The sequence below is a fragment of the Pantherophis guttatus genome, chromosome 5 (assembly GCF_059756535.1).
Source record: "Pantherophis guttatus breed Tessera chromosome 5, ASM5975653v1, whole genome shotgun sequence".
NCBI classification, from domain to species: Eukaryota; Metazoa; Chordata; class Lepidosauria; order Squamata; family Colubridae; genus Pantherophis; species Pantherophis guttatus.
Window position 1 is genome coordinate 57,851,502 of NC_142067.1, and position 27,793 is coordinate 57,879,294.

General features: G+C 37.9%; 1 protein-coding gene across 8 annotated transcripts in view; it reads left to right on the forward strand.

The window, feature by feature from the left end:
- The first annotated feature begins 12,742 nt into the window (after positions 1 to 12,742).
- The window catches only part of AGPAT3 (1-acylglycerol-3-phosphate O-acyltransferase 3), a 136,856-nt gene continuing 121,805 nt past the window's right edge, over positions 12,743 to 27,793 (forward strand). Inside the window, exons 1-2 of one of the 8 annotated variants that reach the window (XM_034423898.3) lie at positions 12,819 to 13,566; positions 15,273 to 15,383. The gene's annotated coding sequence lies outside the window, so the exon portion shown is untranslated. Of the gene's footprint in view, positions 13,971 to 15,272; positions 15,384 to 27,793 lie in introns of all 8 variants that reach the window. The other 7 variants (XM_034423899.2, XM_087871260.1, XM_034423900.3 and 4 more) reach the window with 7 other exon arrangements.

Sequence of the window (27,793 nt, forward strand, 5' to 3'; positions counted from 1 at the left end):
TATTGATATTTATATTAACTCTATATATTAACTTTAGTAACGTCTAGTTTTATTTATTTCTTCTCATAGATTGAACATATATATTGTGCTAATTATATCAAGAACAAATTAATGAATTGTTAAAACTTTAAATTTTTTCCCTCACCTCCCTCCTCTTATTTCCCTCCTCCTTTATATAAGTGTATACATAAGTTCAAACTTACAAAACCTTGAATAAGTTTTTATATTTTATAATAAGTATATAGAAAGATATATAATAATATACTATAGTAATAATAAGTATATAGAAAGATATATAGTAATATACACTGTTTGATAGAGTGGTTAAATATTTATTAAAGTGATAAGAGTATCAATATAGATAAATTTATAACACTATAACTATAGATTGCCATTTAAAGATTTGTATGATATAGAAGTTAAATATTAGTATAGACAACAAAATTCAAAGATACCAAAAGTAAACTAGTCTATGAAATTTTGGGAAAGCTTAAAACAAAGTGTAAAAATGACAAGCATAGGTGTAACAACCATAACCAAAGCAAACAAGAAAATAACCTCGAATCAGACATCTCTTACAGCATCCCCTGCACAGCAAAGATCAATAGATACCATGCTGTGAACAGATAAAGAAAAGGCAAGCTCCATTTCCAGTATACAAAAAATTCAATCAGTATTTGCAATGATCCAGGAACGAATGAATAAGACACAAGAGTCTATCGCAAATAACCACGAGGAAACAAGAAGGAACCATGAGGACTTGAAGTTCAATGTGGGAGAAATAAAAGACAATATCAAGAAAATGGACAACAAAATACAAAAAATACAACAGAATATTGTTAAAAATGAGCAAAGGATCCAAAAGGTAGAAGCAAAAATGGAACAAACGGACAAGAAGATAGAAATGTTGGAACAAAAACAGATGTCAACTAACAGAGACCTGGAAGAATCGATTATATATCTGGAAAGGGAGAAGGCATCCTTTTATCTTAGGTTCCAGAACATAACGGAAAGTAAAGACGAAGACTTAAGAGAGATAATGGCAGAGATCCTGGTAGAAACAATACAGAGAGACAAGGAGGAGATCCAAAGGGACATTGATGAGGTTTATCAAGTGCATACAAATTACGCCCGCAGGCACAAATTACCAAAGGAGGTGCATGTCAGATTTACTAAAAAAAACCATAAAGGAAGAAATTTATAAAAAGATGAGAGATGAGGCAATTCTATACAAGGGAAAAGAGATAATAACACTCAAACAGATTCCAAGACGAGTAAGGGAACAGAGGAAAAATTACAATTTTCTCACAACACAATTAAACAAATACAAAGTGATGTTTCGTTGACTGATTCCGGAGGGCATTCTAATCTCTTGGCAAGAGAAGAAATTTAGGATTGATAGTTTGGAGAAAGCCTAGGAGTTTTTCGACCATCATTTCGTACTAGAGAAAGACCAGAAAGGTAGAGAAGAATCAGAGAATAAAAGCCAAGAAGAACATTCCACAGAAGAAACAGAAGGAGAACAGGAAGAAAGGAGAAGATTGGAAAGAGAAAGAATGGAGAGAGAGGGAGTGAGGAAAAAAACACAAAGAACAAAGACTAAGAACAATGAATAGATAGGAACAAAAATGGAACGGGAAATAAGAATGATTTCAATCAATATAAATGGATTAAATGTGCCAGCCAAGAGAACCCAGACATTTACAAAGTTACAAAAATTGGAGATAGATATTATAAACCTACAAGAAGTCCACATCAAAAAACAACACCAAAAGATGTTAGAGAATCCAAGACTAGGGAATTTATATACTTCATTAGCACAACACAAAAAGAGAGGTATCACAGTTTACATCAAAAAACACCTGAAAACAAAACAAATATACACGGACGAAGATAGAAGAGTCTTGATGATTGAGATACAAACAGAACTAAAAACAATACTACTGATTTCAATCTATGCACCAAACGGGAATCAAAATGAATTTTTAAAAAACATATATGATAAAGTAAAAGATTTGGAATATGAGAACATTTGTATTATAGGCGATTTCAATGCAATTACGGATACGGAAAAAGACTACCAGAGTAATAAGAAAAATAAAACCAAGAAAAAGACACTTCCAGATTCCTTCAAGGAGATGATACAAGAACTATGCCTTCAAGATGCATGGAGGGAGGTAAATGGAGGAAAAAAACAGTACACATTCTATTCTAGCCAACACAAATCATGGTCTAGAATAGACATGGTTTGGATGACGACAGAACTCAGAAAAGATGTAGAGGAGGTAGAAATAATGGCAAACACCTGGGCAGACCACAATCCGGTAAAAATAATATGGAAAGGATATTGGAGAAAGAAAAGATGGATGATGAATAAGGAAATATTAAAAGACAAGGACTATGTATAGATGATGGAAAAAGAAATGAATATATTCTTTAAGATAAACACAAAAGATCAAACCTCTCTTCAAAATATTTGGGATACGGCAAAAGCCTATATAAGAGGCCTGACAATTGCATACATGGTGAAGAAGAACAAAGATAAACAACAAATAAGAGATAATTTGTTAAAGGAACTTAAAAAATATGAATCCGAATTACAGGAGGAACCCCAAAACAAAACGATTAAAGGAAAAATAAATTTGTCAAAACACAAAATTAATTTGATTACACAAACAGAAATAGCAAGAAAAATTAAATTAGCAAAACAAAACCACTTTGAACATGCAAATAAAACAGGACATTGGCTGGCGTATAAATTGAAAAAAGAAAAAGAGAAAAGAATAATACACCAACTACAAGATGATACAGGAGAAATATACTATAGAAATGAAGATAAAAAGAATATAGCGAAAACATTTTTCCAAAAGTTATATGAACAAGAAGAGATTTTGGAAGAGGATATTAAAAAATATTTAAATAAAACAGATGTCAAAGGATTAGAAGAAACAAATAGAGAATTACTGAATAGGCCAATTACTATGACAGAATTAATAGAGGCAAGAAAAAAACAGAAAAACAATAAAACCCCAGGACCAGATGGTACACCATCAGAATTCTACAAGACATGTCAACACCCAATAGAGGAAATTTTACTTGGAGTCTTTAACGATGCACTCCTGAATCTTGGACAGAAGCCATCATTACACTTATCCCAAAAGAAGAAACAGATCAAACACAAATCAAAAATTACAGGCCGATATCACTACTAAATGTAGATTATAAATTATTTACACTGATCATCACAGAGAGACTAAAAAAAATAATAAATGAATACATCCATCTGGATCAGAATGGCTTTCTTCCAAAGACAGATAAAAACAATATGAGATTAATAATTGATGTTCTGGAATACTATGAAATAAACTCAGATAAACAATTAGCATTAATTGTTTTGGACGCACAGAAGGCCTTTGACAATGTAAATTGGAAATTTCTCATATTACAATTGGAAAACATGAAATTCGGTGATAAATTTATAAACATGATAAAAAAAAATTACTCCTCCCAAACTGCAAAGATAACAATAAATGGAGACATGATGGAACAATTTACAATATCAAAAGGAGTAAGACAGGGGTGCCCTCTATCCCCCCTGCTATTCATACTATCTCTAGAAACATTATTAAATGAAATTAGAAAAGACAAAGGAATAAAAGGATTGAAAGTCAAAAAGGAGGAGTAAAAACTTCAGGCTTTCGCCGACGACATGGTTTTTATTATAGAACAGCCAATATCAACAGGAACTAAATTATTAGCAAGAATAGAAGAATATGGGCAGGTAGCCGGACTTAAAATTAATAAGCAAAAAACAAAGGCATTAACGAAAAATCTTACAAACCAACAAGAAAAGGAATTAGAAGATAAATTGGGTATACAAACAACAAAAAAGGTTAAATATTTAGGAATATGGCTCACTAATAAAGGATCATCAGTTAGAGAAGATAACTATAATAAATTGACAGGACAAATAAAAAAAGATTTAGAAATTTGGAGTAAATTACAACTATCGTTCCTGGGAAAGATAGCCTTGATTAAAATGAACGTGCTACCCAGAATCGTATATCTATTTCAAGTAATTTTGATAAAACCGGGGAAGAACTTCTTTAAAGATTTCAATAAATTAATCGCAAATTACATCTGGCAGGGGAAGAAAGCAAGGATCAAAATAAAACATCTACAAGATACAAGAGAGAGAGGAGGACTAACACTACCAGATTGGGAAACATACTACAAAGCATCATCACTGATTTGGATTAAGGACTGGATAGAACTCAAAAATAAAAGAATACTGACACTAGAAGGATTTGACCTACAAAAAGGATGGCAGGCATTTTTGTGGGAGGGAACAGACAAGCAACACTGATATTTCCAAAGACATATTATTAGACAAGCATTATTCCAGACATGGCAGGGAATAAAAAAGACACACTACAATAAAATTCCGGAATGGCTATCAACAATGAAGGCACAGATTTACCCCAACGCCATGGATAGTGCCAAAATGAAAACCTATAAAGACCTGCTAAATAGCCAAGGAGAACTAAGATTGAGACAAGAACTGAAAGAAATGGGTACAGACATTGATTGGTGGCCATATTTACAAATAAAATCTAGATATAAGACAGATTCGGCACAATTTGGATTTCAAAAAGGACCATATGAATTAGATAAAATTTTACAAGGGACAGATGACAAATTGATAAAAAAAACCTACAACTACCTACTAAGATACAAATTAGAAGAAGAAGTGGTTAAAGAAAACATAATTTGGGTGAAAAATTTCGGATATAACATTGAATTGGAAAAATTGGAAAAATTATGGAACACAAATTACAAACTAACAATGTCTGTATCCTATAAAGAAAACATGTACAAAATGTTCTATAGGTGGCACCTCCCACCGGCCAGACTGGCAAGGATGTTCCCGAATACCTCCCCAATATGCTGGAAATGCAAACTCCAAAAAGGAACCTATTACCACATGTGGTGGTCTTGTCAGAAAGCAAAACAATATTGGCAAACAATTAGAAGACAATTAGAGGAAATTATATACCATAAAATTGAAATGAGACCAGAAATCTTTTTATTAGGAATAATCACAGGACAATATGAAAAAGAAATAAAATATTTAATCATCCACATACTAACAGCAGCGCGAATAGTCTTTGTCCAAAATTGGAAGAATAATGATATACCAACAGAGGATAGAGTAATTAGTAAAATTATGGAATGTGCAGAAATGGACAAACTTACAAAGGAAATACAAGAAAAGGAGGAAAAGGATTATTATTTAGTATGGGAGAAATTGTATATTTGGTTGGAGGATAAAAAAAGAAATAAAAAAGATACGGAAATAAATGAGAAGATACAAATTATAGATAGGAAATTAAGTACCAATTTAGGCTAATAATAAATTAAAAATGTTGATTAAGAGAATACATAGAGACGATCCATTAGAAATATAGATATGAGATAGGTTAAACTAAGAAAGAGGAAAGAAATAAATATGAATATAGATTACCGAAGCGACAGGTTGAAAATAAGATGTATAGATGGATTTTTGTTTATTTGTATGTTTTGTTGTTCTTTGTTTGTATTTTCTAATAAATTTTTTTAAAAAAATTAAAGAAATGACTAAACACTGTTTAAATTTGTGAACTGTCCAAATACTCTGTTCAAAGAAAATACATTATATGTTTGTATGTGTTTGTCTAAAAAAAAAACTTTTTATAAAAAAAACAAAAAACAAAAAAGGTAGTTGGGTCTTATACTCTGTTGCGTCTTATACTCCGAAAAATACGGCATCTACTCTTCAGGTGATCTACAGATAATATTCCAGCAGAAACATGAGCAGCAGAGCAAACTGATGACAAATCCTTACTCCCACTCAAGCCATTTATATTTCCATGTAGAACTTGCCTGTCCTAAGACAAGCATCTTCTATTCACAATGGCTCTCTAATTTTAGAAGTAGCTTCCTATCGCTTCAAAGACTTTTGCTGTACTCTGCAAATCCTCAGCCAAAAAACCTCATAAAAACAGCCACCATGAACTGGATGATAGGTTTCACTGGCCCTGCATTCCTAAATGTGAAAGATGAATTAGAAAATATATTTTAATTTAGCCTACAATAAACATTGAAAACTGCTTACAATGATTCCATCATTATATTTTTAAAAGCTATTTGCTAATGACAGTCTATCATTTGTATTAGTTTCAGACCTTCTGGGTTCGTCAAATATGAGATACTTCAGAAGTGTCTTAACTTTAAAATTATCTGCCTGTTAAAACAATTACAGAGGATGAGTTCTATAATTGATATGAATGCTCCTTACTAATGTAGACTAGCTTCAGTTTTTCCAATCTGTCATTCTAGAAGGGATGGAACTTTAATTCCAGGATTTCCAATTAGCATGAAGTAGGTATTGTAAACCTAACCCATTTGGAAGATACTGTAGTAGGTTGGGGAAAGCTGGTTTAACCTCAAGCATTAATTTGGAAGCAAGGAAGGCAAGTGCAATTCATCAATTTGTTTTTGTGTCCTGCTTGTATAAGTGCTGGAAACATCTCTCTAGCCACAGTTGCAAAAAGGATGCTAGATTAGTTAATTATTTGACCTGCAGAAAGGGTCTATTTATGTTCTGATCAAGAGAAAAAGTGCAAAGTACAATACAGTCTTACCGTGGCTGGCTATGTTTGGTTGAACTATGATTAGACCTTAACTGAATGGGATTGCACAATACAGTAAGCCAAACAAATTAGTTTTGATTAAACCTCAATCTCTTTGCAATTTGTTTTTAAAGGTGCATGTTTCCTGCATTATCTTTCTCCATTAATGTACCCAAACCAGCTCCTAAAATTCAGACTTTATTCACAGCTATTACACTACATTGTATATTCTAAATTATAAATGCTTCCTTGAGTGAGGGGTTCTTGCCTCCCGCCTTGAAAGAGGCGGTGGTGAGGCCCCTCCTCAAGAAGCCTTCTCTGGACCCAGCTGTTTTAGCAAACTATTGTCCAATTTCCAACCTTCGCTTTTTGGCGAAGGTTGTTGAGAGTGTGGTTGCACGACAGCTCCCGCAGTACCTGGATGAAACCGTCTATCTAGATCCGTTCCAGTCTGGCTTCAGGCCCGGGTACAGCACGGAAACGGCATTGGTCGCGTTGGTTGATGATCTCTGGAGGGCTCGGGACAGAGGTTGCTCCTCTGTTCTGGTCCAATTAGACCTCTCAGCGGCTTTTGATACCATCGACCATGGTATCATGCTGCGCCGGTTGGAAGGGTTGGGAATGGGAGGCACTGTCTTACGGTGGTTCTCCTCCTATCTCTCCGACCGGTCGCAGTCTGTGTTGGCTGGAGGGCAGAGGTCGACCTCAAGGCACTTGGTTTGTGGGGTGCTCTCGCCTCTCCTGGCGATTTATGTGAAGCTGCTGGGCGAGATCATTTATGTGAAGCTGCTGGGCGAGATCATCCGTGGTTTTGGGGTGCAGTGCCATCTGTATGCTGATGACACCCAGCTGTACATCTCTAGCCCAGACCACCCCAACGATGCCCTTGAAGTGATGTCCCGGTGCCTGGAGGCCGTACGGGTCTGGATGGGGAGGAACAGGCTCCGACTCAACCCCTCCAAGACTGAGTGGCTATGGCTGCCGGCGTCCCGATATAGTCAGCTGGTGCCATCGCTGACTATTGGGGGCGAGACATTGGCCCCCACGGAGAGGGCGCGTAACTTGGGTGTCCTCCTGGACGCACGGCTGTCTTTAGAAGAGCATATGACGGCCGTGGCCAGGGGGGCTTTCTATCAGGTTCGCCTGATACGCCAGTTGCACCCCTTTCTGGATCGGGACTCCCTATGCATGGTCACTCATGCCCTTGTCACTTCCCGCCTCGACTACTGCAATGCTCTCTACATGGGGCTCCCCTTGAGGAGCACTCGGAGGCTCCAACTGGTGCAGAATGCGGCCGCGCGGGTACTTATGGGGGCAACATGGCGCTCCCACGTGATACCTCTCCTGCGCGAGCTGCATTGGCTTCCAGTGGTCTTCCGAGTGCGCTTCAAGGTGTTGGTTCTCATCTTCAAAGCACTCCATGGCTTAGGACCCGGTTACTTACAAGACCACCTTCTGCCTCCGATAACCTCCCACCGGCCAACACGCTCCCACAGAGTGCCTCCTCAGGGTGCCGTCTGTCAGGCAATGTCAGCTGGCGACCCCCCGGGGAAGAGCCTTCTCTGTGAGGGCACCCGCCCTCTGGAATGTGCTACCCCCAGGGATACGACTAATCCCGGACCTCCGGACCTTCCACCGGGCCCTGAAGACTTTTTTATTTCAGCAAGCCGGGCTGGGTTAAAAATCTTTTAATTGGGGAATTTTATGGGTAAGGGGTTTTAAATTGGAGAAGCCAAAGATAATTTAATTTCGTTTTAATGTATTTTAATATTTGTATTGTGTGTTTTTAATTCTGGCTGTTCACCACCCCGAGTCCTTCGGGAGAGGGGGCGGTATAAAAATTTAATAAATAAATAAATAAATAAATAAATTCCTGTTATTATCTTTTTTACTTTTATTTAACAATAAAGCTCAATGTGTGGTCAAAGTAGTTTGACAAAATGTTCCTAGGAAATCCAAATTCTACTTCACTGTAAGCCACTTACCAAATCCCACAGCTACCATAATAAAAACTCTCCATTCTGTGCTTCCTATGAATGCTAGCAAAAGAAATAGTCTTAACAGCCAAAACATTGATGCATAATGGAAAGGTTATGAGTCAGAGATAGCAGAGATCAAGTGGAATGAAATACTTTAGAAAAGATGACCAATGTGATCATTTTGACATGCAACAGTTACCTGTACTGAACCATTACCCATAGCCCCCAGAGCAGAACCTTGTCCTACCACAGGCACGATGAGCTAATCCGTGGCACTTTTGTTGTTTCTCCCCACTCAGACCAAAATTATATCCTCTCAGTAAGTTAACACTGTCAATCATTATCCTTAAGGGACTGAGGAGGCGGCAAATGTTGACTCAGGTGGCTAGCCTGTGTTGTGCTTACATATTTATCCAAACCTACTCCAGGTGTTCAGTCCAGACAGCTGACAAACACTGTGATGAAGCTGCAAGGGGAATGGGTGGGGGCAATTGGCCAGGGTTCTTTTGAAGATAGGTTTAGTGTTCTTTTGGAAGAGCCCTAAGTCAACTTCCAGAGGAACCTGAGAGGTTGCACCCAGTGGCCAACTGGGAGACAATAGACCAGGGTAAAATGCCAATACAAAATTTATTAAATAACTATAAGAGAATTACAGAGAAAGTTGTACCAATTTCCATCTCTTCAGCTTACCAGAAACCACAACAAAGATAGCGGACCACTTTTGAAGATGGTCAGTGGTTGCATAGAACCAGTGGCGGGTTGCCCCTGGTTCACACCGGTTCTATAGAACCGGAGGGAGGCTCCACCCACCGACCCCGACATCATCAAAATGCTTCTGCGCTTGCGCAGAAGAGCACGTGTGCGTGCAAGCAAAGCAAGTGCACATGCGTGGCCCCGTTGCGAACAGGTAGTAAAGGTAAGTAGAACCCACCCTGCATAGAACCTCTTCTTCTCACAGGTGAAAGTGATATACAATATAATAATGCAATCCAAAATGATTGCTAAGTAACTTTTTAAGTGGGTATCTTGAGGAACTGACAACATTGCAGGCATATTGCCTCAGCTGGCTAAATCTTATAGGTGCAAAAGGAAAGAGGAGTTATTATCATTGTGACCCCAGCAATCTTTTGTGGTGCCAATAGGACAGGTTAATCTCCTATTTGGCTGCTCCAAGAGCCTGAGAGATTGCATTGTTCTCCAAGCTCCTCCAATTCTTAAGCCAAGCTTTTTAACAGTCAACAACATGATTCTTAGCTTTTTAAAAATATTTTGTCAGCTTTCTCTTAATCAGACTTCTTTTCCTTGTTAGAAGTCTGTTTGTTTTGTTTTGCAATAAATGGTATGTAAACAAATACAAATATGTAATTACAACCAAAGAAATACAACTGACAATATTGCTGCTAGCTAATATTTATCCCCTATTTATATAATAAATACACTTTCATGGTCCCATAGTTGTATAAGAATTTGCAGCAACTTAGAACTCCCTAGGTTTGATTAAAAACCCAGAGTTGATCTTTTGGGTAGACATCAAATTTGTCTTTCATGCCATGGTTCAGGTAAAGAAATGAAAATTGAAAGATTTAAGAAGGTAATCTTCAAATGCAATTCTAAAATTGTCCTGAAGGCATGATACAAATTAGAAGGCAGTCAAAATATTTTTCTCGATAAGGTGGGGTATTTTCAATTTTCAGCCTAGAACTAATTATAGTCTTTAATAAGTTTTGTGGGTTGTAAGTTTATTCAAATTTTCCTAGACATAATTGTATTTTATTAGTGAGACTAATCCTAAAATAGGTGAAATGTTACCTGGCCTCATTCTTTAATTCAGAATATATCTACAGACACAGATGCACATAAATGGGAACATCTTTCTTACAAAACAGAAGTGAAGATTGAACGTTATTTGTCATTATTGTTCATTGATAACATACCTGAACATTGATACTAATTATAAGATGAAATCAATCAAAATTATTTCAATCCCACAGACAGATCATATACACTGAGAAATCACACACATTTCAGACCCATATGTGTGACTAAATGTTACCAGTAAGAAATGAGGAATACTGATCTTATAATAACAGGAAAATCATTCTCAATATGACCAGATTTGAGTCATTATCTGTTAGCATTCAAAACTTAATTTTAACCCTTTTTCAAAGAACAAATTATTTTACAGCAGTAATTATTTATTTATTCCTACAGCAACTACATTTGTTGTTTTTCATATGTATGTATATCGACACAAATGTGTCCATTTAAGGCTATTTTCCTAATCATACTTGTTTGGCAATTAATACTATTAAATGCATAAGGTTACTTATGAATAGGCGTGCAGAAAAGCAATTGTTCAAAGTCTTGTACTCAAAGACTGAATAGAAGTGTGTCTTTTCCAGCCTACAGTGGCAAGACCTGCTGGGCTGATCCCACCCTGAAAGCCAAATAGTTTACAGAATTACATCAGATGGTAGAGAAAAAATTACTTCAACATCAGGAGAGCCAAGGAAAACATACAACTATTTTTATTATCAGATGAAGATTAAGTTATAACCACATAGCAACAACAATTAATTAACAATCACAGGATCCTTCTGTTCAATATAGGAATCTTAAAATAGTTCTGATAAATAGCAGCCTGGTACTTGCTTGAGCATATCCAATGGGGGAAGATATCCTAACCCTAATCCACTCTCAAATCACTTTTACTGTTACAGAATTTTCCTCCCTCATCTCTTACATACATTCAGAATCTGCCTTCTGGTAACTTACATCCATTACTTTGTGCCCTTTACTCAAGAATGATAAGAGAACAGCTCCTGACCTTCTTCTGTGTGATCTACTTTCAGTATTTGAAGAGTGCTATCATATTCCCTTTAGATATCTTGATGTTACGGACATCTCTTTTTGGACTGTAAGTGTCAAGTTCTTATGGGCATTGTGAATATGCAGAATTCTCCTCTACCAAGATCCCTGACAGGGCTAAAGTTCTCATGTCTAGAAGCTCTATACATTTATAGTTCATATTCATAGTTCACATCAAAATGCAGGCACTAGAAAAACATTTCTTTGTAGAGTGTAACTGGAAAATTAAACAGCTTATTCGCATGGTCAATTCACTGAATATATGAAGGGAAGAAATGTTTGGAACTGTCCCATTCTGATTTCTGCATATCTCACAGTATGAAATGCAGCTTACACATGTTCAAATGTATATATCTCTGTAGACAGCAATCAAAACCAAGGTTTGCTAGGTGATAAGATTGCTGACTAATAAGCCTAAGGTTCATATCAATTGGTAGTGGAAAAAACAGGGGAAAAGCCACAATCCCTCCATACTCTACACTGATTCATTTAACTATCTGCTGATGATCTTGCACTAACCTCCAAACCAAGGAGTCAAGTCTATCCAGTAGAGTGAGATCTGTGAATGTTAATTGGGTTAACTAAGCCACTAGCGGTTAACTTACAATGTTGGCTCCTTTATACACCATACAAAACTAATGTTTAATATGGCTTATTGATTCATTGCACTAAGTCACAATTTATCATAATGCAATTGTACTTATTGCTATCAATTTAAACCACAATATTAATACTATTTCAATGGCCTCCATACTTCCATTTTTTATTCTTAATATTGTGACCACCCTGAAAATAAGACTAGGTACCATCAAGTTTGTGTCAAATCTAAAAACATCATGTAAATCTACCAAATTAATAAAGTGACCAATATAAACCTACAAGGTTCATAAACTTTAATATCTTGGAGTGGGGGAGTAGGTAAAAACTATAAACGAGAAGGCTGTTTCTCATGCTTTCAGATATTCACGCAGGGGCATTTGTGCAAATAGTGCCTACTGGAAGCTGAGGGTGGCACCCATGGTCCTTCCTCAGCTACTTCATTTTTCAGCGGCCAAACAGAACTAGTCGAGGTACATACTGAAAACCTATTAATTTTTATCCTATTCTAACCGAGATGCTCTCCTTGACCCTCACCTTAAATAAGAGGGTAAAAAGACAAAGTAATCCATTTCCTCGCATGAATGGGCGACGCCTACGAATAGCGGGACCGGGCTATGAGGTGAAAAATCACATGAAATTAACCACGCCGATCGAAGGCACCGACGCCTGCAACCACGCCGCTGCCGCTTCCCCTTCCCGCATTCCGAGAGCCTGGGAAGAAGCAGCTGCCGCTTTGATGTACAACGCGCGCGCGACCGGGCCGTCGACGGTGCTTCTCCTCCCATCTCTGAAAGCGGGACGCAGGAACCGGGCTGCGGAGGTCGCGCCTTCCCATCCTCCGCGGCTCCAACTTCCAATGAGGAAAGAAGAGCGGCGCGGAGGGACGATGCTCGCGCCGGAGGGGCGCCTTTAAGCCAAACTCGAGGTTTTCCCCCCAGGATATCTGCAAAGGTCGGAGCTCTCTCGCTTCCCTCAGGGCTACCCTTGCGACTGAAGCAAGGCTGCTGCAGCCATCATGCTCCCCCCCTTCTCCAGCCGGCAGCCCCACTCCCCTGCCTCCTGGTTCGGGAGGAACTGAACTGTCGTTGCACAGGAAGTAGCGGCTGCTGGGAGCACACACGGACACACACACACACACATACACACCAGAGGCACACTCGAACACACTCGCACAGGCAGAGGCAGCAGGTTCTGCCGCACTCTGGGTACAAGGCTTCATCCCGGCGCCGCTACAACAGGATTCCTTTACGCCCTTCTCGGAGCGGCGTCCCAGCCTCCGCAGAGGAGAGCAGAGGCGGCTGCCCCGGTCGCTGGCGCCGAAGAAAAGTGTGGGCACGGCTGCTTAACTGGGGAAGGACGAAGGGGCTGCGGCCGCAGGATCGAGGCTCTGGGAGCCGAGCTGGGGAGCAGCCGCGGGGCAGAAGTTCCGGGGGCGGCGAGGACTGCAGGTTTGTGCTGCTTCGGCAGGAACTCCTGATTGCTGCAGCGAGGCCGGGCGGGCTGGTGGGAGCTCGCCTTCCCTCTTTCCCCCAACCCCACCTCATCAGGAGATGGGCTTGACGATTCCCCCCCGCCCCCTCCTCCGAGCGCTGGAGCCTCCTTTCTTCCTGCAAAGCCCTTCCACGCCGCCGTCTCTTTGCTGCAGTCCTCCCAGGATCCCCGCTCCCTATCCGGTCCAGTCTTTTTGCTCGCATCGCTCGCTTTTTCTTTGCGCGTGACCTTAATGGATTAATGCGCTTTTCCATCCTTCGCAAAACGGCGTGAGAGCTCCGCGTTTCGCTTCGGTGCGTTAAGGGGAGCGAGCGTCCCCTCCTCCCATAGTTTCGTCCCTTTCTCCGCCAGCTTCCGCTCGGTGGGTGTATGTGGCTGCCTCTGAGGGGTGCGTGTATGTGTGTAAGCGTGTGTGTTACTTTTGTATTGAGTTTTCCATTTAATTTGACGCGTCTGTTTTTAATTTGCGCAAAACCAAAGCTTCCTATGGTTTTACACGCCACGCCTTGGTCCTTACAGCCGTTCAACGTGTCCTCGTTTGCTGCCTATGGAGCTATGCGTTTTATTTCTGCCCTTATTCGTTGCTTCTTTGCACGGCTGGCTTGAGTTTGCTGCTGGCAAGGGGCAGGCTTTTTGAGAGCTAGTTGGGACCATTACTTTGCATCTGATCTGTTTGCAGCCAAGGACTGCACTGTGAATACAATTACTGTAGGGAATATGAGTGTTTTAGAATAATGGCAGACTGAAAAAAATTGTCATCCTTTATTTGATCCTGGCAGACTGTGTCATTGTGTTTAGATGATATACATTATTAAATTAACCCAGTTGCTTTTGTTCACACAATACACTGAACTTAATTATGTAGGCTAGAATCAAATGATACATTAAACCATTAACTACCATGTAGTATGAACCCACCTTATAGATAATTTGTGGTTTCATATGTTGTGCAACCTATCAACCGCCCCATTGATCTTACGTTTTAACTTTCATACAATAGTAATAGCACTTAGACTTATATACCGCTTCACTACAGCCCTCTCTAAGCGGTTTATAGAATCAGCATATTGCCCCAACAATCTGAGTCCTCATTTTACTGACCTTGGAAGGATGGGTGCACTTGTAATTAAAATTTTCATCTATGCCAATCAGCTGTGCTATACTATGGTAGCCTTGTAATCTGTACTATTTGTGCTATGTAAATAGAACTAAGAGTTCTTGGAAGTGAATTATACTTAGTATAGTAATTGATTATTCATAATCAGTTTTCTCTTTCACACACACACCCGGAGTATGTGGTTGCTACTGTATTTTCCAACTTTCAGCCTTTTATGTAGAGACAGATAATTTCTAAATAAATACAGTAAGGCATTCAGTGTTTGGGTCAGTTTATCAATACCATACACAAAGCTCTTTGATTACAATGTGTATCCAAAGATAGGGAATTCGCATTAAGGCCTTGGTTTAACAACATACTTGCTTTCCAGTTCTCTTTATTATAGAGTCTTGTAATCAAATGCCATTCCACCCAGAATAAATAAATACACAGATAGAAATATAATATCTTAAAGAAATATCTGATAGGACAATCTAGTTCTGTAATATTTAATTTTCTAAATGAAACCGTTTATGTTACAAGTGTTCTTCATTTTTTCATATTTAGTATGGCCAAGTTGGATGGAAAACTGTCCATTCTGGACTCTGAAGTTGTGAGGATCCCCACAGATAGGGAGCTGATGTGAAGGACTACAGTGAGGTGGCAGTTTCCCAGAAAGTAGGTAGCATATTTTTTTTTAAAAAGGGGTGGGGGGGGGCAAGAGGCAGCACAATCTGGAGATGGATAGGACACTGAGAAAGAGTTCATATTTGCTAACTTCCTAGTTAGGCTCATGGTAGTAAGGATTTAATCTGGAAAGATTCTGTCTAGTGTGTGTAAGCAAATAAAGAACTGAACTCTGGCTGAACTGCTCCACAACATTTCTGCACTTAGTCTAAAAGAAGTCTACATCAAGATAAAAAAAACTACATTTGCCCTCAGCTACTTTTCTGAAACTAATAATAATAAAAGTTATTGGGTTGCATCCAGTTAGTTGCGCAAGTCTAATTCATTTCAAGTGCTCAGGTCCATTAATTTCAACACATGTCCCATTTATTCAGTGGGTTTCAAATGAGATCTAATTCACTGTCCGACTTTCTTGCCAAATACTTCCTTTTGACAAAAGTACATTTCTGGAGGGGGTGTTTTTTCCCCTGCTTCCTTCTCTTCAGATGTACATGCAATGTGATTAATGTTGATTCCCTGTGTTCCGTGGGTTTAATGTTAACAGAAAATTTTTTGCATCATTTCTTACATTTAGCTTTGCCACATGTATTGTATAATGCCATTGTGTGCTAGAGCTCATTTTGCTTTTAATTGATTTGGCATATATTTTTACATTTTTTCTTGAATGTTTTCAAGTTTTGATTTCAATTTAGTTCAATATGCTAACAAAAATGATATTTTCTGTTTCTGAATTTCTAACTCTGAATTATCACTTGTCTACTCTCATTCATTTGACTTTCCAGATGATGGGTGGGTGATTGCATTTTTTGCTTTCTACTAATGGATGCATTGGTTGCAGGTAATTCAATAAATCACAGAAGAAATCTTCCAGAATCCTTACATAATTCAAAATCAGCCTTGGACTGATGGGGATTTTAATCTGGGTTTTATTGAATTTCTTAATTTTAATTTAGATTTCTGTTTTAATGGTTTGTCTGTTTTATTTTAATTGTTGTGAGCCGCCCTGAGTCCTGTGGAGATAGGGCGGCCTACAAGTCCAAATAAATAAATAAATAAATAAATAAATAAATAAATAAATAAATAAATAAATAAATAATTCTCATTGTCGGGGATAAATTCAAACATTGTTTACAAAAGTGTAATTAAAAAGTTTTGGGAAAGGTGTATTGGGAACACATTGACTGACTAATAATAATAATAATAATAATAATAATAATAATAATAATAATAATAATAGTACAAGAGCCAGTTTAGTTTGTTGGTTTAAGGCACTAGGCTAGAAACCAGGAGACTTTGTGTTCTGTTCCTGCCTTCGGCATGAAAGCTGGTTGGTGACTTTGGGCCAGTCATTCTCTCTGAGCCCATGATGTCAGGCTCTGGCAATAAGCCAGTCAGCCAGTTTCTGTTGCAACCAATGGATCAACACTTGGTTGACCTCCCCGCCCCCCCCCAAAAAAACAAAAAAAACCTGGACCCTGCTTTTGTGGGAAAATGCTAGGAAGAAAGATGTGTGCATACTTGGAGTGTATTCCTCTATTTATAGAGATAACCTTATGAGGAAATTTCTTTAAAGCTGCTGAATATCATTACTGAACTTTGGAACATGACACAAGTAGTTAGCTAACTAAACATCTTGGATCAGATTGGTCACTGCATGAACAAATACCATTCAAACATCTATGACAATATATTCTAGCTCTTCTAGGATCAATCCTGTAATCTCTTGGGTCCTAGCCATTTGTTCCTATTATCTGTTTTCTTATTATTCACTTTTCTATTACAAATAGAAAAGTGAATAAAGCAAAACAATTTTTGTTTTGTTCTTTCTATTATCCATCTTAGGTTAGCAATTTGATCTTGTATTCTTCTGCCTTTTCTGAAACCTGCCTGTTAATTTGACATATCTCCCTCTGTCTTATTCTACTCTGTAAAATCTTACATAAAACTTTGATGAGAGAAATTAGTGCCATGGTTTGATAATTCACACATTTTTCTTTCATTTTAGTTTTTGAGTATAGAATATATTTAATATACTTGAATGTTTTCATTCTCTGTCCACACAGTTTTTATGCATGTTTGTTGAAATAAAGCTATTAGTTTAACTTCTATGGCTTTAAACAGTATTTCAGTGTTTTCTCATGTAACAACTTATTTATGTCCTGTTGTAAAGTTCTTTTAAATCATCTTTCCTGAACCTATTATCTCTATATAGTAATAATAATATCACCTCTACTGTTTGTTATTGCATTGATTCCTCTGTGAACAATACTGAACAAGTCAGGTTATGGTTAACAAACATAAAAAACTTCTGCTGGACTCTCCCACATCCTTTACATGATGATCTCAAGCTGAATAGAAAACACCATCTGAAATGGAATCTGTCTGAATATACAGCCAAGGTATTGCAGTGGAATTTAGACTGGACAAATTATTTATCCTTAAAATAAACGGGGGAAATACTGAAAACTGAAGGAATCAATATACACTATGAAAATAAAATCAAGAGTCTGGATAAAGACAATCACTACCAATACTTGGGTATTCTTCAGTCTGACAGTGTCAAACATACTGAAGATCAAGAAGAAGGTTATAAGTAAATACTGTATTTTTCACTCCCTAAGACGCACCTGACCATAAGACGCACCTAGGTTTAGAGGAGGAAAACAAGAAAAAAAATCAGGCGGAGCCTGAGAGGACCACAGATAGGTGTCCTCTCATGTGCCAGCTCTGCCTATTGACTCCTGCATTGCGGAAAAGAGACAGAAGAGGCGGGGTTCAGCACTGTAAAAGGACTCCGCCTTGGTGGCCCGGCTGCTATTCACCAAAGGACCGGCACCGACACACAGATATTTCCCCCCACTTTTTGGGGGGAAAGTGCATCTTGTGGAGCAAAAAATATGGTACATAATGAAAGTGAAGATTTTAAACTTCAAAGTTGGTGAAGGAAATACTATCAAAGCAATTAACACCTGGACAATTCCAGTCATTAGATATACAGCTGGAATAGCAGACTGGTCTCAAGCAGAATTAAAAGCCTTGGATAAGAAAACAATAAAAAATGGCAATGGCAATCACATGACGTAAAAGTACATCATTCACACAATGATGTACTGTACTTAACCAAGGAGCGGAGGTGGATATAAAATATTGCAAGTATACCAGACAATTGAAGAAGAAAAAAAGAACATTGGAAGAATATGCAAAGGACAGTGAAGAAGAGGTACTGAAATTAGTACACCAAGAACGTTTACTGTGTATCAGAGAGACTGGCTTACAGGAAAGACTAAGTGAAGAATAGAAAAGAGATATGGCAAGGCAAAGTACACACACCCACACACACACAGGCAGAGAGGCAGGCAGAGGAGATGACAAGAAGATCTGGCAATGGCTAAGAGCAGGAAAGAGACAGAGAGGTTAATTCTGTCTTCACAAGACCAAGTCTTAAGAACAAATTCATATAAAGCCAGAATTGAGAATACAGCAACAGGCAGTAAATGCTGCCTCTGCAAAGAAGCTGAAGAAACATTTGAAAATTTAGGAATTTTTTTCTTTCATTTTCCACAATGCCTCTTGGCCAAGGTTCTGTTTCATATAAATTAGGGATACAAAATATTTTCCTCCACGGCAAATTTCCATGTGCTTTCAGATTCAAAGGCAAACTGTGTTTCAGAGCATACAGAAAACAAATCTCACATAGCCTCTATTTGGAAGACTTTAAAACAGCTGTATCTTTTTACAGGATCTCACAACTGGTCTTTTGCAGAGGCAGTACAGTCCCAAACAGTGCTACATGTGTGCCCTTATTCATACTGAAGCAGCTAATTATCTTTGAATCTTAAGGGCTGTCAGCTCTCCTGCTAAACCAGATAGGGAATAGGATCGGATGAGCTCAATTGTAAGGCTACATTAACAGGATCTTGCAAGTCTGAAAGTACAGACTTCCCACCTGCCACTTTTAACTGCTAGATCCATTAGGATAAATCCTTTCTCAGTTTGTTTCTTTGATGGTTAACTGATTGGGGGCTACTGCCTCTCTTGTCTGATAATTTCCTAAACAGCATCTCCTTTTCCTTTTCTTCAAGATAATCCATGCATTCCATTTACAAGGACTGCACAACCCTAAAGACTGCTCTGATTTTCTAAGTTTAACCCATGTAGATGACATCAGTACATTAAGGTTTATCTTACAATATGTATTTTTAAGTATATCTAGTTGGATTGTACAATCCCCACCTTCTGTTTCCTTTACTATGCTACTCTTACATCTTTTTACAGATTCACCCAACTGCTTCATAAACCAATCCTGGTTGCCTTTGGGAACAGCTTTTAAACTTGAACACTAAAAGATGTAACTGTTTAATACTTCAGGGAAAGGTGCTTTGTATAAGATTTTGTGCATTGTGAAGCACCTCCTTTGAAAGGTTTGCACAAACCTATCATTATATATTCCATTTGATTTCAGTATTGTTTAACACAAAAATATTAGTAAACATGTTAATTTAATAGTTCTTATGTAACTGTATAAAAACTATTAAGTCAGTAGGAGATTCTCAATCATTCAGGTCATGGTTGTCCCAAAGGTGCTTTTTCAACTGGACCTTTGGGTCAGTACTGTACACTTTTGCCCTGGTTGCTATTAGAGTAGCCAATAAAAACAGACTATATTTGTTAAAGAGTATTCTTAAAGTTATCTATTTCAGTAATGTAATGTTGAGGCATCCTATAATAGTTTACAATCCCCTGAACCTTAGTCATTGTGGGTTTTGATACATTATATGTTTCTGAAAATGGACTCATTTTCAGGAGTAGGTCTTTGTTTAGATTACTTTATTACTTGGCAGGTACTGTTATTTATTATTGTATATCTATTTCCTGAGTAGTCCACACACTCAAACTGCCTTTGAAAGCCCACGCTAACTAAAGGGCAAAGATGATGAGGCTCTCTTTAGGAAAATGTTTCTAAAGAACTTTCATGTACAGAATTTTAAGTTCTTCCCAGTCTTGGGTGGTTCTTTTTGTGAAATTGGAGCACAGCCAGTGGCATAAAAAGGTGTATGGCATTCTTGCTTGTGAAAATACTATGTTCTCAGAACAGCTGAGACACTGGCACCAGGACAGAAGCTCTTGGCAGGAGACTTGGTGAGGGAATTGGGAGAGCTGAAAAGGAAGTGTTGAGCAGAGCAGAACAGTACACAAAGTAAGTTTGACCCTTATTTGCTATGTATGCTTCTCTAGAAGTGTGCCTCTTTTTCCCTTTGAAGGAAAGATTATAGGGAAAGATTATAGTATAATTTTGCTCCTTTTATATGATGACTGTCGCTTCCAGAAACTAAAAGAACAATCAAACAGAAGCCTCTATAACTTCTTTAGTGCTGGCAAGTTTTTAAAAATGAACTTCTACTGGGGGGATCATTTGCTTTCATTTAGATTTAACAGAGTTGGAAGGGACCTTGGGGGTCATCTATTCCAACCCTCGCCCAAGCAGGAGACCCTACACCATTTCTGACAGATGGCAGTCCAGTCTCCTCTTGAAAGCCTCCAGTGATGAAGCTCCCACAACTTCTGGAGGCAAGCTGTTCCATTGGTTGATTGTTCTCACTGTCAGAAAATATCTCCTTATTTCTAGGTTGAATCTCTCCTTGATCAGTTTCCATCCATTATTCCTTGTCTGGCCTTCAGGTGCCTTGGAAAATAGCTTGACATCTTCCTCTCTGTGGCAGCCCCTCAAAAAGTAGAACACTGCTATCATGTCTCCCCTGGTCCTTCTCTTCACTAGACTAGCCATGCCCAGTTCCTGTAACTGTTCTTCATGTTTTAGTCTCCAGTCCCCTAATCATCCTGGTTGCTTTTCTCTGCACTTTTTCTAGAGTCTCAATATTTTTTTTATAGTGTGATGACCAAAACTGGATGCAGTATTCTAGGTGTGGTCTTTCTAAGGTTTTATTAGAGTGGTATTAGTGCCTCACTTGATCTTGATTGTATCCCTCTATTAATGCAGTTTAGGATTGCATTGGCTTTTTTAGCTGTCGCTGCACACTGCTGGCTCATATTTAGCTGGTTGTCCACTAAGACTCCCAAGCTCCCTCTCATAGTTACTGCTAGTAAGCCTGGTATCACTTAGTCTATATGTGTATGTTTGGTTTTTCTTGCCTAAAAGCAAGACTTTACTTTTCTCTATACTGAATTTCATTTTGTTAGATAGGGCCCAGTGTTCAAGTCTGTCAAGATCCATCTGGATCTTGAGCCTATCATCTAGGGTGTTAGCGATTCCTGCCAGTTTAGTATCATCCGCAAATTTGGTAAGTTCCCCTTCTATTCCCTCATCTAAGATGTTTATGAAGATATTGAAGAGTCCTGGGCCTAAGACGGAACCTTGTGGTACCCCACTGCTTACTTCCCTCCATGTAGACATAGACCCAATAAGGAATACTCGTTGAGTACGGTTTGTCAGCCAGTTATTTTACTTTCATTTTAGTGTTGTTATAGCATTGTGATTAATTGTTGAATAATATTGTAATCCAATTTGAATTTCTTGAAATGTAGATTTTAGATACTTTCCTCAAAACATTCAACATGCCTGTCCTTTTGTTTTCTCTAAGAAAATTAATATGCCTTTGATATATGCCCATATACCAGACTTTAGCAACCTGATATCTTACACATATTGTGAAATCCAACTCTCTTCACCTGATACCAGACTAGCTTTGAACATTGTAGCTGGGGAAAATGGAAATTGTAGTTGAAAGACTTGCTCTGGGACAACTGTTACATTTAACTTGTTGGAAAGAAATGCCATTGATCTCAGTGACATTTACGTATGACAAAAATATAGAATGGTTTTGTTGCATTTACAGAAAATGCTGTTAGGACTTTAAAAAAACACAAATAGCTTTTCTGTAAGCCATAGAGGCTGGGGTACCATATGTTATTAAAGACAATGTACATGGATTCGCATGTCCAATACAAGCAATCTGCATTAGATGTGAAGATATTAGGATTTTTAAAATAAACCATGGTTTACTAAATGACCAACTGGGTAAGAGTTCTACCTGTTAAGCCAGAAGCTATGGTTTTCAGATCAATGTAGCAGAACTCACATAACACATTAAGCTAAAAAAGAAACCTTCATTATTGTGTGAAAACAGCTTATGGCGTATGCATTATAAGCCAGATATAAACAGACAGAAATAGGTTTAAAGCCCACCTTTCATTTAGGAATTCAAGGCTGGGTACATAACACTTCTCTGCTGTTGTTCCAAAATCTTAAGGCCTATATCATGCTGGCATGGTGAATATTTTATTTGAATCAGGCCTTTGACATCTAGGGAGATTAATAGTGGTGGGTAAGGAATTTCATCCTAATTCTAGCAAGCAGATAACAGTGGTTATTCATTGTGGGCAGGTAGTTAAGCTCATGGTTACAAGATCATGAAATTCTTTCCTTCTTCCTTTATTAATATTCATATTATCTTTGAATGTGAGGAAACTTGGGACATGAATTTGGAAAATAGAGAGTCAATATATCTTACAATGAAGAAGAATGATAATGTGTTCTTATCATGCTCCAACAATTGTTGAAAAGAGATTTTGGAAAGCAAGCAAGAATATATACAAACTTGGAAAGTATATCCATAGAACTGCATCCACCTCCGCACAAAAAAATTCAAGAGCTAGAAGAATGTTTTGAATATAGTTTTGATGGTTTCTTTGCTATGATGTGGTTTTAAAGTAGTCAGAATCTGGAATGTGTTTTCACTATTCTAAACAGTAGACTGAAGCTTCTCGTGTAATTTATTTATATATTAAACTTATTAACCACCCATCTTCCTCATAGAGGGGCTTTGGGCAGTGTACAATTTAATCAATACACTAAAACTGAATAATTTAAGATAAAAAAATAAAAAATGTAAAACAACATTATAAAATTGCAACAGATGGAAAGATTTAAACTGGAGAGATAAAGAGTTAATATGGGCAGGGGAGTTATGGGGCCAACCAGCCCCATGGATAGGTGGGCCTTTATGTCCCCCACCAAGGCTACAGAGCCAGGTTTTGACCCCTTTGTGGAAGGCCAAAAGATTGGGGGTTTCCTCACCTCTGGGGGCAACATTCCCACAAAGCAGCAGCAGAAAAGGACCTCCTCCCTGACCCCACCAGTCAGAATTTTCTGACTGACAAAGTCAGTAGCATGCCCTTCCCTGCCTCCATGAGTAGGACAGGGTGATGGGATGGGGCAAAGCCGGTTCCATAGGTAACCTGGCCCATGCCATGTAGGGCTTTATATGTAATGACCAACACTTTGAATTGGACCTCGAAGCAAAACGGCATCCAGTGCAGTTCTCAGAAAAGAGGTGTTATATGTGCCTTTCTTTGGGCACCCAATATATCTCACACAGCCGCACTCTGCACCAGTTGAAGCTTCCAGATTCTTTTCAAGGATAGCCCCATGCAGAGAACGTTGCAGTAGTCTAATCAGGAGATGATCACAGCACTAGTGACCAAGTGGAGGGCACATGTAATGATTTACATGTCTTCTATATCAGTGGTTGGTTGGTCCCAGTTCGCACCGGTTCTGAGAACCGGTAATAACATTGGCTGGCCACGCCCCCGAACCGGTCCCTGGCCCGGTCGCCACTCGCTTACCCCGCCCACCTCATCAGAGGCTTGTTTTTTAAACTTTTTAAAGTATTTTTTCTACAACCTCTTCGGCCGAAAAAATGCTTTTAAAAGTAAAAAAAAAAAAAAAAGCCTCTGATGATCCTGCGGCTCAGCTGGGAACCTCAGAGACTTTTTAAAGCATTTTTTCTACAACCACTTCAGCCAAAGAGGTGGTAAAAAATGCTTTGAAAAGCCTCTGACGATTCCAGCTGAGTTGCCTGATCGGCAGAGGCTTTTCAAAGCATTGTTTTCTGCAATCTCTTAAAGTTGTAAAAAAAATGCTTTTAAAAGTAAAAAAAAAAATGGCCACGCCCACCCAGTCACATTACCCCCACCACCAAGCCACACCCACAAAATAAGCCACGCCCACAGAACAGGTAGTAAAAAAATTTAGAACCCACCCCTGTTCTAAATGCTCAGAGATAATGCCAGAGATACTTTTGGAAATGAGAATCTTATAAACTAACATTTCAGGGCATGCAACTGAACATCTATGCTGATACATTTTACTTCTAACAGTCTTTTTATCCAAAGTTTGAATTAAGACCCTGCTTTTAATTGCACATGGCAGTTTACACGTTGCATTTACCATATTTTCTGGCGTATAAAATGACTTTTTAACACATGAAAATCTTCTCAAAAGTCGGGGGTCGTCTTATACGCCAGGTGTCGTTCTCCTGTAACCAGGCAGACCAGCCCGAAAGGCTCTGATGAGCCTTAAATGGCTCTGACAAGCCAAGCTCTGACCATCCCAGCTGAGTTGCCTGCTAATCAGGCAACTCAGCTTGGATCGCCAGAGCCATGTAAAAGAAAAAAAGTTTTCCCCCTCCAGCTTGCTTTCTTAGCTGCTAGTCGCAACGCTTGCCTTGCTTCGCTTGCTTGCAATCCATTCCATCAGCAAGCAACTCCCTGCCTGCAATCAAGCAGGCAGGGAGTTGTGGACTTCAACTCCCAGAATTCCTCAGCCAGCAAAGCAAAGAGTTGAAGTCTACAAGTCTTAAAGTTGCCAAGGTTGGAGGCCCCTGTTCTATTGGGTAAGTTTTTTCCCCCTTTGGGAGCTTTAAAAAAAATAGTTAATTGGAGTTTTTTTTTTAGTTGTTCCTTTTTAGACCTGGCCATTTAAAGTTTAGGAAGTTTTAAATTTAGCTTTCATATAAAAATAAAAATAAAAATAAAAATAAAGTAAAATAAAATAAAATAAAATAAAATAAAATAAAATAAAATAAAATAAAATAATAAAATAAAATAAAATAAAATAAAATAAAATAAATAAAATAAAAAAATAAAATAAAATAAAATAAAATAAATAAAATAAAATAAAATAAAATAAAATAAAATAAAATAATAAAATAAAATAAAATAAAATAAAATAAAATAAAATAAAATAATAAAATAATAAAATAAAATAAAATAAAATAAAATAAAATAAAATAATAAAATAAAATAAAATAAAATAATAAAATAAAATAAAATAAAATAAAATAAAATAAAATAAAATAATAAATAAAATAAAATAAAAAAATAAAATAAAATTTGTGCAGCTTTCTGAGATTTAGTGTGTTTCTGTAGTGTTTCATTCTAACTACACAAATGCACAAAATCTCGCAAAGCTGTATGTGGAATTTTGTGTGTGTAAAGTGTGAAAGTTGGGTTTTTGGGCTTTTTGTGGCTGTGTGAGGTTCCTGCTTGTTGCAGGGGCCATTTTGGGTCTAGCACAGCTGCTTTTACATTGTGGGTGAGCCAGCTGATGTTTTTTAATTTTTATTTGGTGTGCGTTGGAAGAGGGGTAGTCTTATACGGTGAGTATAGCCCAAACCCTATATTTTAACAGGAAAAGTCGGGGGTCGTCTTATATGCCCAGTCGTCTTATACGCCGGAAAATACGGTATTTATATGTGTGCACGCAGACTGCAAGCATATCTTACAGGAAATTTATTATGTGAATTGGAACATTTAGAAGCTCTTCATAGAATAAAAACAACCTGCAAATAGTAAAATTCTACAGTTTTTCCTCATTTATATACCTTATTATTTTTTGCAAAATTGACTATTAGTGAGCTGATATTTTAATTATTTAATATAATGAAGCTTGTACTTTTAACTCTTTATACTTTAGGCAGAAGGATATAGCGAGAGATATACCAGTAATACTTACCTGAGAATAATCTTTGAATTTAGTAAATCCTACAGGATTGGATTTAGTCAGATAACAAATTTCATCAGCTAATTGGGAGAATCCTGAATGTCTGCAACAGGTGTACCATGATTTGGACGGTACTCTCAAGAGCAAAAAAATTACAGATGGATACCGGTGAAAGTATACCGGTAGAGTATTGTTTTGTACCCCTAGGCTCTTTACAATGGAATGAATGGGATCATCTTTTGTTATGTTTTAAATTAGAATGGATTGCCTGATTGTTTCTGAAAAAGGAACTTTTCTGTTTTCCAAATGTTGCTGAATTACTGCTCCAATAGTTCCACCCACCATGACCAAAGTTGTGCAGTTCTGGAAATTGTCATTTGGCAAATGTAAGGGTCACCGCTTCCTCATCCCAGTATTTTTATTTATTTTCTTTACTTATTGGATTTTTAAGGTTGGCCAACTTGGAAAAGACTCTGGGTGGTTTACAATAATTTAAAACAATAATTTGAATAAAACAATAATATTAAAAAAATGTTCAGCCTCAACAGGGGCTGAACAAGCACTTTAACTCCCAGTCCCCAGACCAGAGCCAGGTCTTAAGAGACTTCTGAAACATGACAGAAGGGTAGAATATGGTATGTCGTGTTTCATATACACATGGAACAAACTGCTTTCAGTCTCTTCTAGCTTTGTTTAACAGACCTGACGTCTCTTTTGGTACACTTTTATACACAAAAATGCTGTAATGTCTTTGCTAATAAATTTCTTAAATTACTAAATTTGTGTTTAAAAAGGCTTTTTTATTAGAAGATTAGTAATCTGCTTTTTAGGTGTGTGATGTGCAGTAGTAACTGCTTAGAAAGTCATTTTCCCATCATTATCATTCTCTCTGTCTTGGTCTCTCCATCTCTATCTCTGTTTCTGTTGCTGTCTCTCTTTGTCGCTTTCAAGTCAGCACTGATTCCCGGTGACTGCCTAGACATGTCCCTGCAGTTTTCTTGGCAAAGTTTTTCAGAAGTGGTTTACCACTGCTTTTTTCCTAGGGTGAGAAAGAGTTACTGGCACAAGAACACCTGGTTACTTTGGGCCTAGGGCAGGACTAGAACTCACAGTCTTCTGGTTTCTAGCCTGATGCTTTAATCACTACACCAAACTGGCTCCCTTCTTTCTTCTTTAAATGTTGTGTTTCTGCTATTTAAGCCACAGATGGATGGCTTCTACTTTTGTTTTCTACCATTTGAATGATATATTGACATAACTATTCAACTCTTGCATCCTGTAACTTTCTGTTGCAGCAAATTCATTCACTTGATTCCTCTCTGAATGGTTTGCAACAATTCTTCCCAGACTTCTCTCCTGGGCCTTATTTTGTAGTTCTAATGGACTCTTCTTCTACATGTTGATGATTTTTTGTCTATTCTCCCTTATATTATTTCCTCAGTCTCCTGATAATCTCTCACAGCAGCCCTTCACAGCAGCCCCTCAGGAAGGACTTCTCAGTCCTTCCTGAGACTCTTAATAATGTATTTTTTAAAATAAGGCTGTATTTGCATTACATAAAATTTACCTATCGTTAATTTCATGTGTTTTGCTCAGAAAA